The 12,638-nt window shown below is 34.0% G+C and overlaps 1 protein-coding gene and 1 non-coding gene across 2 annotated transcripts in view; both read left to right on the top strand.

Moving 5' to 3' along the window:
- DACH2 (dachshund family transcription factor 2) overlaps positions 1–12,638 on the top strand; it is an 842,698-nt gene that overhangs the window by 647,358 nt on the left and 182,702 nt on the right. The window lies entirely within an intron of this gene.
- LOC116881816 lies at positions 1,347–1,426 on the top strand. Its single transcript, XR_004385493.1, has one exon. It is a non-coding gene; the product is annotated as a small nucleolar RNA SNORD55/SNORD39 (small nucleolar RNA).

Here is a 12,638-nt window from a genome sequence, read left to right as displayed (position 1 = left end):
TAGTTGAATTTAGTTATACAAACTATACTGAATTAGGATAGTCCTAAAGATAAGAACTCAATGTAAGACAGAAAGGAAACAACTTTAAAACTCTAATATTAAGGAAGTATAAGTGTGAGATTATACTTTTAGCCATTTAAGACATCAGTACAAATATAGATTTTGAGAGATATTATAGATATATTGCCAAAAATACCCTAAAAATAAGTAACATAAGGGTTATTTTTACTCATGTATAGATCCATCCTATCTATCTATTCTTCTTTCATTTAATTCATGTGGTCATTCAATAAACATTTATTGATTGCCTTCTCTGTGGCACTAATGTTAAGGATAATAAGATAGTGTTTTCCCTGGAGATATTTATAGAACTATTGTGAAGATAAAATGGAATAATGGCTCAAAAGCACTTTCAAAAGTTAAAAATGTTGTACAAAATACCAGGCATTTTTATTATAAACTCCCAGTATGTGTAATGGTTATTTAGTAACCTTGGATAGTGTATACAGATAGAGTAAATTAGGACTTGTGACCATCTTTTACTTAATTTTTAACTTAATTCTGGGAAATGTGTGTGGGAGGAAAATGAGAAAGATTTTCTGATAATTGTAATATTTACATAGATTATATGGAACTTTTTGTTTCAAAGTAATTTTATATCCTTCTCTCATGCTCTGAAAATCAAATGTGAGATGTGATTACTTATTTTAAGAATGGATATGGACAAGATGGGACCAGGGACGGAGACAAACCATAAGAGATTCTTAATCTCGGGAAACAAACTGAGGATTGCTGGGGGCTGGGGAAGAGGAATAGGGTGACTGGGTATGAATATTGGGGATGGTATGTGCTATGGTGAGTGCATGAATTGTGTAAGACTGATGTTTCACAGACCTGTACCCCTGAAGCAAATAATACATTATACGTTAATTAAAAAAAAAAAAAACTTAAAAAAAGGAATGGAGATTGTTTTTCTCTCACAAGAGAGGTGCCTTCTTCAAATCCCCTATAAAATCTACCCTAGTTTCCAATTGCAGCTTGATCCCTATCCTGGTCCTGTGTCCTAGTGTGGACACACCTTTCTATATATCTTTCTGACTGATGAAGAGAAACAGGTTTTAGCAGTTCAGCCACTAATTGGTGGTATGATTTTAATTCTCATCTGTGTGAATCTCAGTTTTGTCCATCTAAAAAATTATCTTTTAACATGATGTGAAGAACACTGGTTGTTATAGGCAACTGATGAATTATTGACCACTACATATGAAACTAATGATGTACTATAGGTTGGCTAATTGAATTTAAATTAAAAAAAAGAAAAAAATAACAACGACAAGTGATCATTTAGTTGGTGATGATACCTTGGTGATGCTGTAAACTCCTGAGTGTGCAATGGGGGAGCCAACCTTGGAGAGCTGAGCATGTGGGGAAAAAAGATCATTTAAGAAATTTCAGCTGAGGGGCACCTAAGTGGCTCAGTGGGTTAAAGCCTCTGCCTTCAGCTCAGGTCATGATCCCAGGGTCCTGGGATTGAGCCCCACATCAGGCTCTCTGCTCACCAGGAAGCCTGCTTCTCTTCCTCTCTCTCTGCCTGCCTCTCTGCCCACTTGTCAAATACTTGTCTCTGTCAAATAAATAATTAAATAAATCTTTAAAAAAAAGAAATTTCAGCTGAAATATACTGCTACTATAAGCACAAATTAGAATTTGTTTCTCTTCTTATTTATAACATGAAGGAATAGGGTATGGACAATGTTGTGATGACCAAACTAACCAGCATAACACAATAAGGAGTGTGGCTAAGTTGTGGAGTTAGTGCTATTTAGCAATTTGGTGTAGATAGAATTGGTAGTAACAAAAATAAATGGGAATAGGGTGTTTTCAAAAAGATATATTAAAGATGTGAATAGTAACAACCTCACAATCCAAATGTTTAATGCATATTCGCTTGCATTGAATGCTTAATTTTTAGTGACATAATTGAATTTTATTTAGTACAGTGACAAAAAAACCTATTTCATATATACTATATGAGTATAAAGTGGATTGGATAAGACTAGAAATAAATGGAATTATTTTCTAGCACCACAGTTCTCAATGATCCTAATTGTATATACGTGATAGTTTCTAATTCAATTAGGATCAGCTATATTCCACATTAGCTTATCTGTTAAAATCTATGCATTGTATTAGGAAAAATACATTAACTTAGAAATACCATTTTAACTAGTTTTAACTTATTAATATTGACACAAAAAGCGGAAGAATATTTGAATCATTTTGTTCCTTATAAATTTCCCCAGAACTGTAAAGACTTCTTGCGACCTTCTGCTCTTTTCTTTGCACTCTCAGTGACAGCCAAAATTCATCATTGGTCCATTTTTATGTACGCATTCAGAGGGCATCATTTATTACTGTTATTTAAAAGTCACCTTTACAGACTCTCAAAAGAGAAACCGGGGTTCCTGGGTGGCTCAGTCAGTTAAGTGGCTGCCTTCCGCTGAGGTCATGATACCAAGGTCCTGGGATCGAGCCCCGCATCAGCCTCCTTTCTCTTCCGAGAGCCTGCTTATCTCTCTCCCCCTGCCTGCTGCTCTGCCTACATGACCTCTCTCCCTCTATCTCTCTGTCAAATAAATAAGTAAAATCTTAAAAAAAGAAAGAACATCCATGAAATATTTTAAAAAAGAGAAATCACTCGTCCCTACCTAGCCACAATCTCATCTGTCAACTTTGAAAGTCACAATTCATTGTAAATGTCCACGTGTTCCACCAGAAAAGAAGGTTGTAAAAGCTCCATCGTTGAACTTGTTCTCTCTTGAACTGATTTTTACTGGTGTATATGTATTTTTTAAAGATTTATTTATTTGAGTGACAGAGTGTATGCAAGTGAGGGGAGGGGCAGATAGAGACTATCTTCAGACTGTCCCCACTCAGCATGGAGCCAGTTGTGGGCCTCAGTCCCACAACCCATGAAATCATGACCTGAGCCAAAGCCTTGGCTTAACTCAACACTTAACTGAGTGAGCCACCAAGGTGCCCCTGTGTGGTTGTTTTTCATCTTTTACAGCTAAATGGTCAAAAGAACAGACTAGAATGATGTTCAGTATAAATCAATACTACAGTGATGTTCAATATAAATCAAGACTACTCATTAAGATGTTGAGCTTATTAAGGATAAATAGTATCAGTTTCAGCAGAAATATTTTGGGTGTTCAGTGTTTATCTTTACTGGCTTAGGAATGGCACTGCACAAATTACAAATCAGTTACTTTTCTGGATTTAGGTTTGTCTTATTTGAAAGTACAAGATTTCTATCTCATAAAGAAATAGTTTCAAGTTAGTTTTGTACACTCTCAGAATCTGGACACATCATCTACTCCTATCCCATCAGTATTTGCTTAAAGGAGTCTTGCTCTACACACTCATGTAATACAATGTACTGTTACATAATTTGCTTCTTAGAACCCAATGGAGTATCCAAAGGCTATTGTGTGTATTTTTCCCTTTATTATCATTTAAAAAATATTTCCAGTATAAAAAATAGGTAACATATATGTAAGCTATAAAGTATAGTAATAATTTTTAGTGAACATACCATGTAGCTCAAGAAATAAAACATTATCAAAACCTTGCATCTATTTATGTGTCCATCCCTTTTCGTATACTTCTGTCTCTCCACCAAACGTAAACACTCCCCAAAATTTTGTGTTTAACTTCTTGTTTTTTTTTTTTACACTGCTTATTTGAAAAGAAATATTTAATTTTAGAAACAACTTATAGAATTATAGAAAGTCAGAGCTGGAATGTACCTGTGAGATCATCCAACTCAACTCCATCATTTTACATAAAGGGAAACTGAGACCTAAGGGAGGCAGAACGAGGATGGCTGGCCTTTCAGTGGGAATTTAATCATCAGTTGGGAGGTTAGAATTATATATATTAATGTTCTATGAGTCTACTATCTAGTCAGTAATAACTGCAATCATGATAGATATTGAAATACATAACAATAAAACTAGGTGCTGTAGTTCTTTAATCAGGTGTCTTTGTAACTTAAAAATATAAAAATTATGTAATAATGTATTTACAGAAAAAACTGTCTATAAATCAAAATTGTTTATATTGTAACTTAGTCTCTGAATTCCATTATAAACTCAGAACAATTGTCCCCTTAAAAACTAAAATGTTCAGTAAATTGCTTTAAAAGTCCCATCTCAATTTTTAAAATTCTGATGAAAATATTAATGTGTTCTGATTTTCTTTGGAATTATATTACTGCATACATTAAATAGTATGATGAACTAGTGTACTAATACATATAATATTTTTAGGCCACCAAATCAGATTATTAATTTCTAAAACTGTCCCTAGAAATTTTAGTATATTATTCTTTTGCTATCACAGAATATCAGAATTGGTAACCTAAGACTTCTTTTTGATGGCTTGTCATTGTCACACTACATATATTGGTTAATGGATTCATTTTAGGGAAATTGTGGATAAAATGGCACTGATTTAGCTAAGGAATATTACAATGGAACATTACACAGCCATAAAAAGGATGAGATCCTGCCATTTGTGGCAATATGGATGAACCTAGAGGCTATTATGCTAAGTGAAATAAGTCATACTGAGAAAAAACATATGATTTCACTCTCATGTAGAATCTAAAAAATGAGTAAGTGAACAAAAAGCAGAATCAGACCTATAAAAAGAACAAACTAATGGTTGTTGGGGGATGGGCAAAATATGTGAAGGAGAAAGAGAGATACAGGCTTCCAGTAATGGAATGAGTAACTCATAGGAATAAAGGCACAGCATAAGGAAAAAAAGAATAACCTTTGCTAATGTTTTCTAAAGTCTAAAAAAAGACATTTTTGGTTTGTGAACACACCATAATATGTTTCTAATTGTTTATCAACTGAGGTTATTTAAACTGGAGCTTCTTACTCTCCTACTGAAGAAATTCAAGGAATTCTGAATTCTTTTTTAAAATGATTTTATTTATTTATTGGGGGGGGCAGAGGGAGAGGGACAAGCAGACTCTGTGCTGAGGGTGGAGCCCAACACAGGGCCGAATCCTATGACCCTGAGATCATGACCTGAGCCAAAATCAAGAGTCAGACTCTTTTTTTTTTTATTTGTCAGAGACAGAGGGAGAGAGAGTGAGCGAGCACAGGCAGACAGAGAGGCAGGCAGAAGCAGAGGGAGAAGCAGGCTCCCTGCTGAGCAAGGAGCCTGATGTGGGACTCGATCCCAGGATGCTGGGATCATGACCTGAGCCGAAGGCAGCCGCTTAACCAACTGAGCCACCCAGGCGTCCCAAGAGTCAGACTCTTAACCAACTGAGCCATTCAGGCATATCCTGAACACTTTTATAAATTGAAGATTCAGTATTTGATTTATCTGTTCTTAAATTCATAGTTTTGCCCACAGCTCAATCTCACTAATCTGTGTTAATGGGGAAATAGTAAGTCTGAAATAGAGACCAGTACTGACCAACAGAATTTTCTGTAATGATAAAAATTATTTTCCATGCTATCCCATATGATAATCACTATTCACATGTAACTAATATAGTACTTGAAATGTGGCTAGTGTGATTGGGGAATTAAATTACTAATTTTATTTATTTAAATAATATAAATAACTATATTTGACTAATGGCTACCATTTTGGGAAGCTCAGATAGAAAGTATCAAAAGGTTAATATGGCGATATTCAAGAAATAAGGATATAAATATAGAGTCATCCTATTAGACACGTTTGCCTGAGTTGACAAGCATTTGTAATTAGTATGCTGTTTGTTTTGACATAAATAATTTTAGGCTAGTTTCTTATTTGAGTGAAACAAATCAAAATTGAGGAAGTGTTTATTTTCTTGATGCATCCTTTTTGTAATGTGGGGAGAAATCCATCACCTTACAGTCTATTAGTACAGTTACATATTCAAAATCTGTTAGTGCAGATTTATTGTTTTCTCACAAGGACTGACAATACAGAGACATACAGTGATATAATTTTTTATTAAACACAAGAAGTAATAAGAATAATTTCAATGACAAAATAGAGGAAAATCTACCAACCAAAATGACAGACTTCAAAATATTTAGTTCCTATGATAACATCTTACCAAATACCTGGTATAACTATTTTTGTGGTTAGGAAAGGGATCTTAGGATTAAGTTACTCAGAGCCTTAATATTTTTTGTGGTTAATTTTTACTGAGTTGCCATTTTCATTTAGGAAGCATAATAATAATGACCTTAATATAAATATGTAAATTTAATCCATGAAAATATTGGTTTTGCCAATCTCTAAAGATCCATTAGAGTTGGTTAGTATAGGTGTCCCTACATTTTCATCCTCAAAAAGGATGCTATATGCAGACTATATTCCTAAAATAAAAAGAGAAGCTTCTTTTCATTGTCTCTTGGCTTCTAATCATGTAAAAAAGAAAACATTGCCATTCTGTCCTAAACACTGGACCACAATTAAGGCAAAATTGGCTCTAGATCCTCAATGTATTAAGGTTGTAAACAGTAGCCTGATATCAACCAAAAACAAGGAAATAAGGTGGATTATTCCTAAAATATAGCAGGTGCAATAGGATTGTGTGATGTGGACATTTAAAAGATCATGTTAAAGCAACTTTACCAAACAACTCAGTTATCAGAAGTGAAAAGTGAATTCTCAAGTTTTACAAAGTTAAAGAGCTTTGGGAAGCATGTATTTGTCATTATGGTTAATTTGCATACCTCACTGAAGAAAAGGCCAGGGGAGCTAGGCTGAGAACACAGCTGTACAGACAGCTCAACTAATTGCCTCTCCATCCTCAGCCTCATTTATCTTCATTTCTTCCCAATTATACCAAATTATCAATACTCTCTGTTGTATCAGAGTCTTAATCCCCTTTATTCAGACAGCATTAGATAGTGGCAGATGAATTCTTGGAGGGAGTCAGAGTAAATAAGCATGAAATGCCACCTCTAACAGATGGCATTGCTCATAAGAAACGTGACAAAACATTTGGAATTTGTAACTGGGCATTGGTATAAGGATGAAAGCTGTTAATATTTTTTTAAAGATAATCAAGGTGGTACAGAGTAAAAATGTAATGCATATTTTAAAGAAAAAATACAAAGGTCCAGGTGTTCACATCTCAAAAGATTAATATATTTTTAGATAGTGTATTTCCACTGAGCACTGTAGCCATGAAATCCTTTTGTGTCATAATATTTATGATAATAAATGGCCTATTTTCATTTGAAACAAGGAACACATATTCTGTATCCAAAGATATAATACCATTTTTGTTTTCTATCAAGTGACAGACTGTGCAGTATTTATTGTGTCTATCTCCAAAATGAAAATATGTTTTAAAATTGGAAAACAAAGTGAACATCAAAAAAAAAAACACGTGAGTGAGGAAACATTTAAATTCTTTATTTGGGAAAAATAAAACAGAATAAAAAGCATTCTTTGCATCATTTATAAAATATCAATATTAAAAATCTAAAAAATTCTTTTCCATTTGATCAACAAATTTGTCGGTTTGCCAAAATATTTACATAACAAGTATGTTTTTATGAATTTTCTCTTTAGAAACATATGATCCATAGATATTATTACAAAGATGCAATGGGTGAAATAAATAATGAATAAATAACAACCTTTAAAGTAAAATATAAAATATTAAAATAGGCCACTTAATGTATCTTATCATCAAGCCAAAGAGTTTTTTACAAGAGCTAGTGGATTTATCTTTGATGTTTTCTTTCTTTTTTAAAAAATTTTATATATTTATTTGACAGAGAAAGATCACAAGTAGGCAGAGAGGCAGGCAGAGACAGAGAGAAGCAGGCTCTCTTCTGAGCAAAGAACCCAATGTGGGGCTGGATCCCAGGACCCTGAGATCATGACCCGAGCTGAAGGCAGCAGCTTAACCCACTGAGCCCTCAGGTGCCCCTATCTTTGACCTTTTCTATAACACAGCCCTGCATAGGGAGTGGGTATAATATATACTGTCATATACACAGTAGATGCTGAATTCAATGGAATGACCACAAATTTGATCCCTTTGGTCAGTGACAGAGAAGGGGGAAAGTGGACAAAATTTGAAGCTAATGCTTCCATGGCATTCCTAGGTTCCAGATCTCTATGTCCTTTTATCTTTCTCTTCTTGGGTACTCTTGGGTAACTGTATCTTGCATCATCATCTATCTCCTACACTTATCCAAGTGATGTCCCAGAAATATTCCTTCTCATCTCAGTTTCTTCAATAGTTTAAATTTTGCATATTTACTTTATAAAATGTATCAAGAGTGTATGAAGTAAACATGTATGTGTTGAATTGTTAATTGAGCTGGAAAATAATAGTATCTAGCTTTTTCTTCCCAAACTTACTCTTCAGCATCCTTATTTGAAACCCAAATTCCAAGGCTAGTTTGTATTGTGCACCATTAGGTTGGGCAAGTTTAGGAAATTTATGTGAAAGCATAGGATAAATTGTCCCCACACTGATGTATCAAAAGTTCTTCCCACTTTTAGAGTTTGGATCTGTGCTGTTTTCTGTTCTACAGCCTGGGAAAAACATTATTACTGTTGACAGCTAATGCAAAAAAGTATTGTAGACAATTCCAAACATTTAAGGTATCTATAATATTATAATGTCAATAACTCTGTTGATAATATTATTTTATATATCTTTGAAAAGTTACTATTAAAATGTAACATAAATACTTCTCTTTCAGTGTGAGGTATAGGTGATATTACTTTTCTATATGTATTCATTATGACCAATTGTCACCCTTGGAAACAAAAGTTTGTAAATTGGCCAAAAGTACCAGACATCTTTTGCTAACTTTGCTGCACTGCCAACCTTCAAAAGCTGAGATGTGTGGTGTGTCAGTGCATATTTAACCTTTCATTCTTACAAGAATGAGTCTGAGCTTAATGTTGGTTTTGTGTTTGGATTTAGTAGGCTAAGAACAATAGAGAATCCCTTTCTACAGATAAATTGAATTATGCAACTGAATGGGCAAAGTAGATTAATTTGTTTAAATTCTATTCTTCTTTTCTGAGCATATCATACATACCATGAAGAGAGCAATTCAAATAATTCAATAATGTAAAAATTCAATTGTAATTAAAAATTCCAAACATAAATTGTATTATTTTTAAGATCAATTTTGTACCTCCATATATTGCTGAATTTTGAAAATGAATACTGAAACATAACTAAAAGGTTCTAAAACTTTTTAAACTATTGCACTCTTCCTGATAAAATAAAACTTGTTAAAGATGACTAAGGATCATCTAGCTCTTATTGTAGAATGTATAATCATGTTTTTGAAACATTTGCCTGATACAGTAAAAAAACAGCAGTTAAATGATTAACATTAAATAATTTTACACAATATTTTATTTCTTTCTTTGAAAAATGTATTCAAAGGAATATTTTGTGTCCAACTATGGGACACTTTTTAAATTATTACTAACCTGCCTATGGTGCACTGAATGGCCATTTAGAAAGCAAATAAATATTGCTCCTCCTTGATCACATAAAATTTAGTGGATATCTTAACTACATTCATCAGTATTTTCTTTTAGTGTTTTTTCCAATTAAATTTATTTAAATTATTTAACTCATAATGACTCATTTCTCTTGGTTTTAAACAGGATATTTCTTTTTTTTTAAGATTTTATTTACTTATTTGACAGAGAGAGAGAGAGACCACACGTAGGCAGAGAGGCAGGCAGAGAGAGGGGGGCAAGCAGGTTTTCTGCTGAGCAGAGAGACTGATGTAGGGCTCGATCCCAGGACCCTGAGACCATGACCTGAGCTGAAGGCAGAGGCTTAACCCACTGAGCCACCCAGGTGCCCCAAAACAGGATATTTCTTTATAGAGGACTCAATTCATAGACAGTTGAGATGATGTGTTTCACACTCATAAATCTGTATCCATGTCTGATTCCATTCCATCATGCTTTGGCATGGTTTTCTTGAACTTTTTCTTTATTATATGGAAAACATATACTATGATTAATATAATATAATATCAAAAGAATGCAGCTATGAAAAAGATGTGTTCTTTTTCATAAATCGATCTATATCACTATCTATATGGTTCTCTCAGGTATTTTTATTGTATTTTAATTTAAATATATTTTCATAACTTTGAGCCCATGGCTTTAGCATCTTTTTCTGAAGATGAAACAAGTGTTTTGACAATTATATTGGATGCAGTAATGCTGCCTTATCCACCTGAATAATTCAGCTGTGGCCTTAGACCTTATATGGTGTGTCTTCTTCAAAAGTAATTGACTTCAAAGGAATGACATTATTTTTCCACTTTTTTTTTTCAGGCATCATCTTGGGCTTTTTTTCCCCTTGATGCTTTGCAGCCCCATCCTTGTTTTCAAAATACAGAGAAAATAATACCCAGAAGCATGACTTAACATATTTTTAACACTTGTTTATATTTAAAAAAAAAATTTAAAGATCTTTATTTATTTTACAGAGACAGTGAGAGAGGGAACACAAGCTGGGGGTGTGAGAGAGGAGGAAGCAGGCTTCCTGCCTAGCCGGGAGCCCAGTCCGGGACTCTATCTCAGGACCCTGGGATCATGACCTGAGTTGAAGGCAGATGCTTAACCACTGAGCCACCCAGGTGCCCCTAAGACTTGTTTTTAAAAGTGTGGCCTATGCATTGATTTTTGTATCCTGCCATGCTGTTGAATTGCTGTATGAGTTCTAGTAATTTGGAGGTGGAGTCTTTTGGGTTCTCAGTATTAAGTATTATGCCATCTGCAAAGAGAGAGTTTAGCTTCTCCAATTTGAATGTATTTTATTTCTTTTTGTTGTTTGATTGCTGAGGCTAGGACTTCTAGTACTATGCTGAACAATAGTGGTGAGAGTGGGCATCCCTGTTGTGTTCCTGACCTTAAGGGAAAAGCTCTCAGTTTCTTCCCATTGAGAATGATATAGAAGATGTGATTCATATATACAATGGAATATTACCCAGCCATCAGAAAAGATGAATACCTACCACTTGCATTGACATGGATGGAACTGGAGGAAATAATGCTAAGTGAAATAAGTAAATCAGAGAAAGACAATTATCATATGGTTTCATTCATATGTGGAATATAAGGACTAGCACGGAGGAACATAGTGGAAGGGAGAGAAAACTGAATGGGAAGAAATCAGAGAGGGAGTCAAATCATGAGAGACTCTGGACTCCAGGAAACAGCTGAGGGTTGCAGAAGGGAGGTGGTAGAGGGATGGGGTAACCAGGTGATGGGTATTAAGGAGGGCATGTGATGTGATGAACACTGGGAGTTGTACACAACTAATTTGTCATTGAACACTATACTAATGATATTCTATATGTTGGCTAACTGAACTCAGTAAAAAATAAATAAATAAATAAATAAATAAATAAATAGATAAAAGAGGGACCTGAATAAAAAAAAAAAGTGTTTTCTGACTCCTTCCAGTTGAGAGGATTTCTTTTGAAAATCTTCCTTCTTCATGACTCAGATCTGCCCACTAAATATCTCAGCCTAGTCTAGTAAAAATGCCTTTGGAACTACCACTTTCTCAGTTTTCTTCACAAAGTGCCTCATTTTGCTCCTCAAAGTTGAAACAGTTTCATGCACAATCACAATCAAAGCTTAATTAAAACTATTAATGTCAATATGTCTTGTATAAACAACATTGATAAATAGTGGTTTGGTGTGTGTGTTCTGGAGCCTGTTCTAATTCAATTCCTTACTGGCTATGTGAGCTTGGACAATTTACTTAACCTTTTCAAGCTCAGGTTTTTTCTATAAAGTGTGACTGATTATAGTACCTACCACAGAAGATTGTTTTAAGGACTAGATGAATAGTTTCTGTCATGTATCAAGTGCTTTGAATATTTTTCTGGCACAATTTAGGGGCTCAATAAATATGATTCCCATAGATATTGGACTTATATATCATAATTCTTTCTAAGTAGTGAATCATAATGACTAGCTTTAGTTTTAATTACTCAGTGTAGTGATTAAGTGCATTTCTTAACTTTTTTGATACCATCAGCAGTAAGTCACAAGTCCTTTCATATGAGAAGTGAAAGACTCATTCCTACATCCATAGGCACTATGAATGCAGACCTAGTAAATGTTTCTTATCAAATTTATAATTGTTATATATTGTTATTGTTACTTTCATCCTATAATTATTCATTTCTATCTCCTACAGAATTTCCTTCTTTTTTCTGTTCCTTTTCATTTTTTAAAAGCTGTGTTCCTCAACTCTTTCTTTTTTCATCTAAAATAGATTTTGATGTATTCACTCTAATGCCTCAGCTTAGCATTAGAGTATTGTTATGCTAGGCTCCTGACTTGTATTTCAATTCATTATATTTTCCCTATTTTATAGCTTTTAATGATTTTGAGTCTTTAGCTAAAAACCTTAAAATGTATTGTCTGTCTCTCAAATAAATAAATGAAAAATCTTAAAAAAAAAAAAAAGGAACATCTTGGTGGCTCAGTCAGTTAAGCACCTTACTTCAGTTCAGGTCTTGATCTCAGGGTCCTGGGATTAATCTCCCTGTATGGAGCCCCTCTCCCCTGTCAGCATCCAGCTC

This window comes from Lontra canadensis, unplaced genomic scaffold (genome assembly GCF_010015895.1).
Source record: "Lontra canadensis isolate GAN:19392208 unplaced genomic scaffold, GSC_riverotter_1.0 scaffold77, whole genome shotgun sequence".
In the NCBI taxonomy this organism is placed as follows: domain Eukaryota; kingdom Metazoa; phylum Chordata; class Mammalia; order Carnivora; family Mustelidae; genus Lontra; species Lontra canadensis.
The sequence above is the reverse complement of the archived record's forward strand: the minus strand, read 5'-3'. Positions and strand labels throughout refer to the sequence as shown.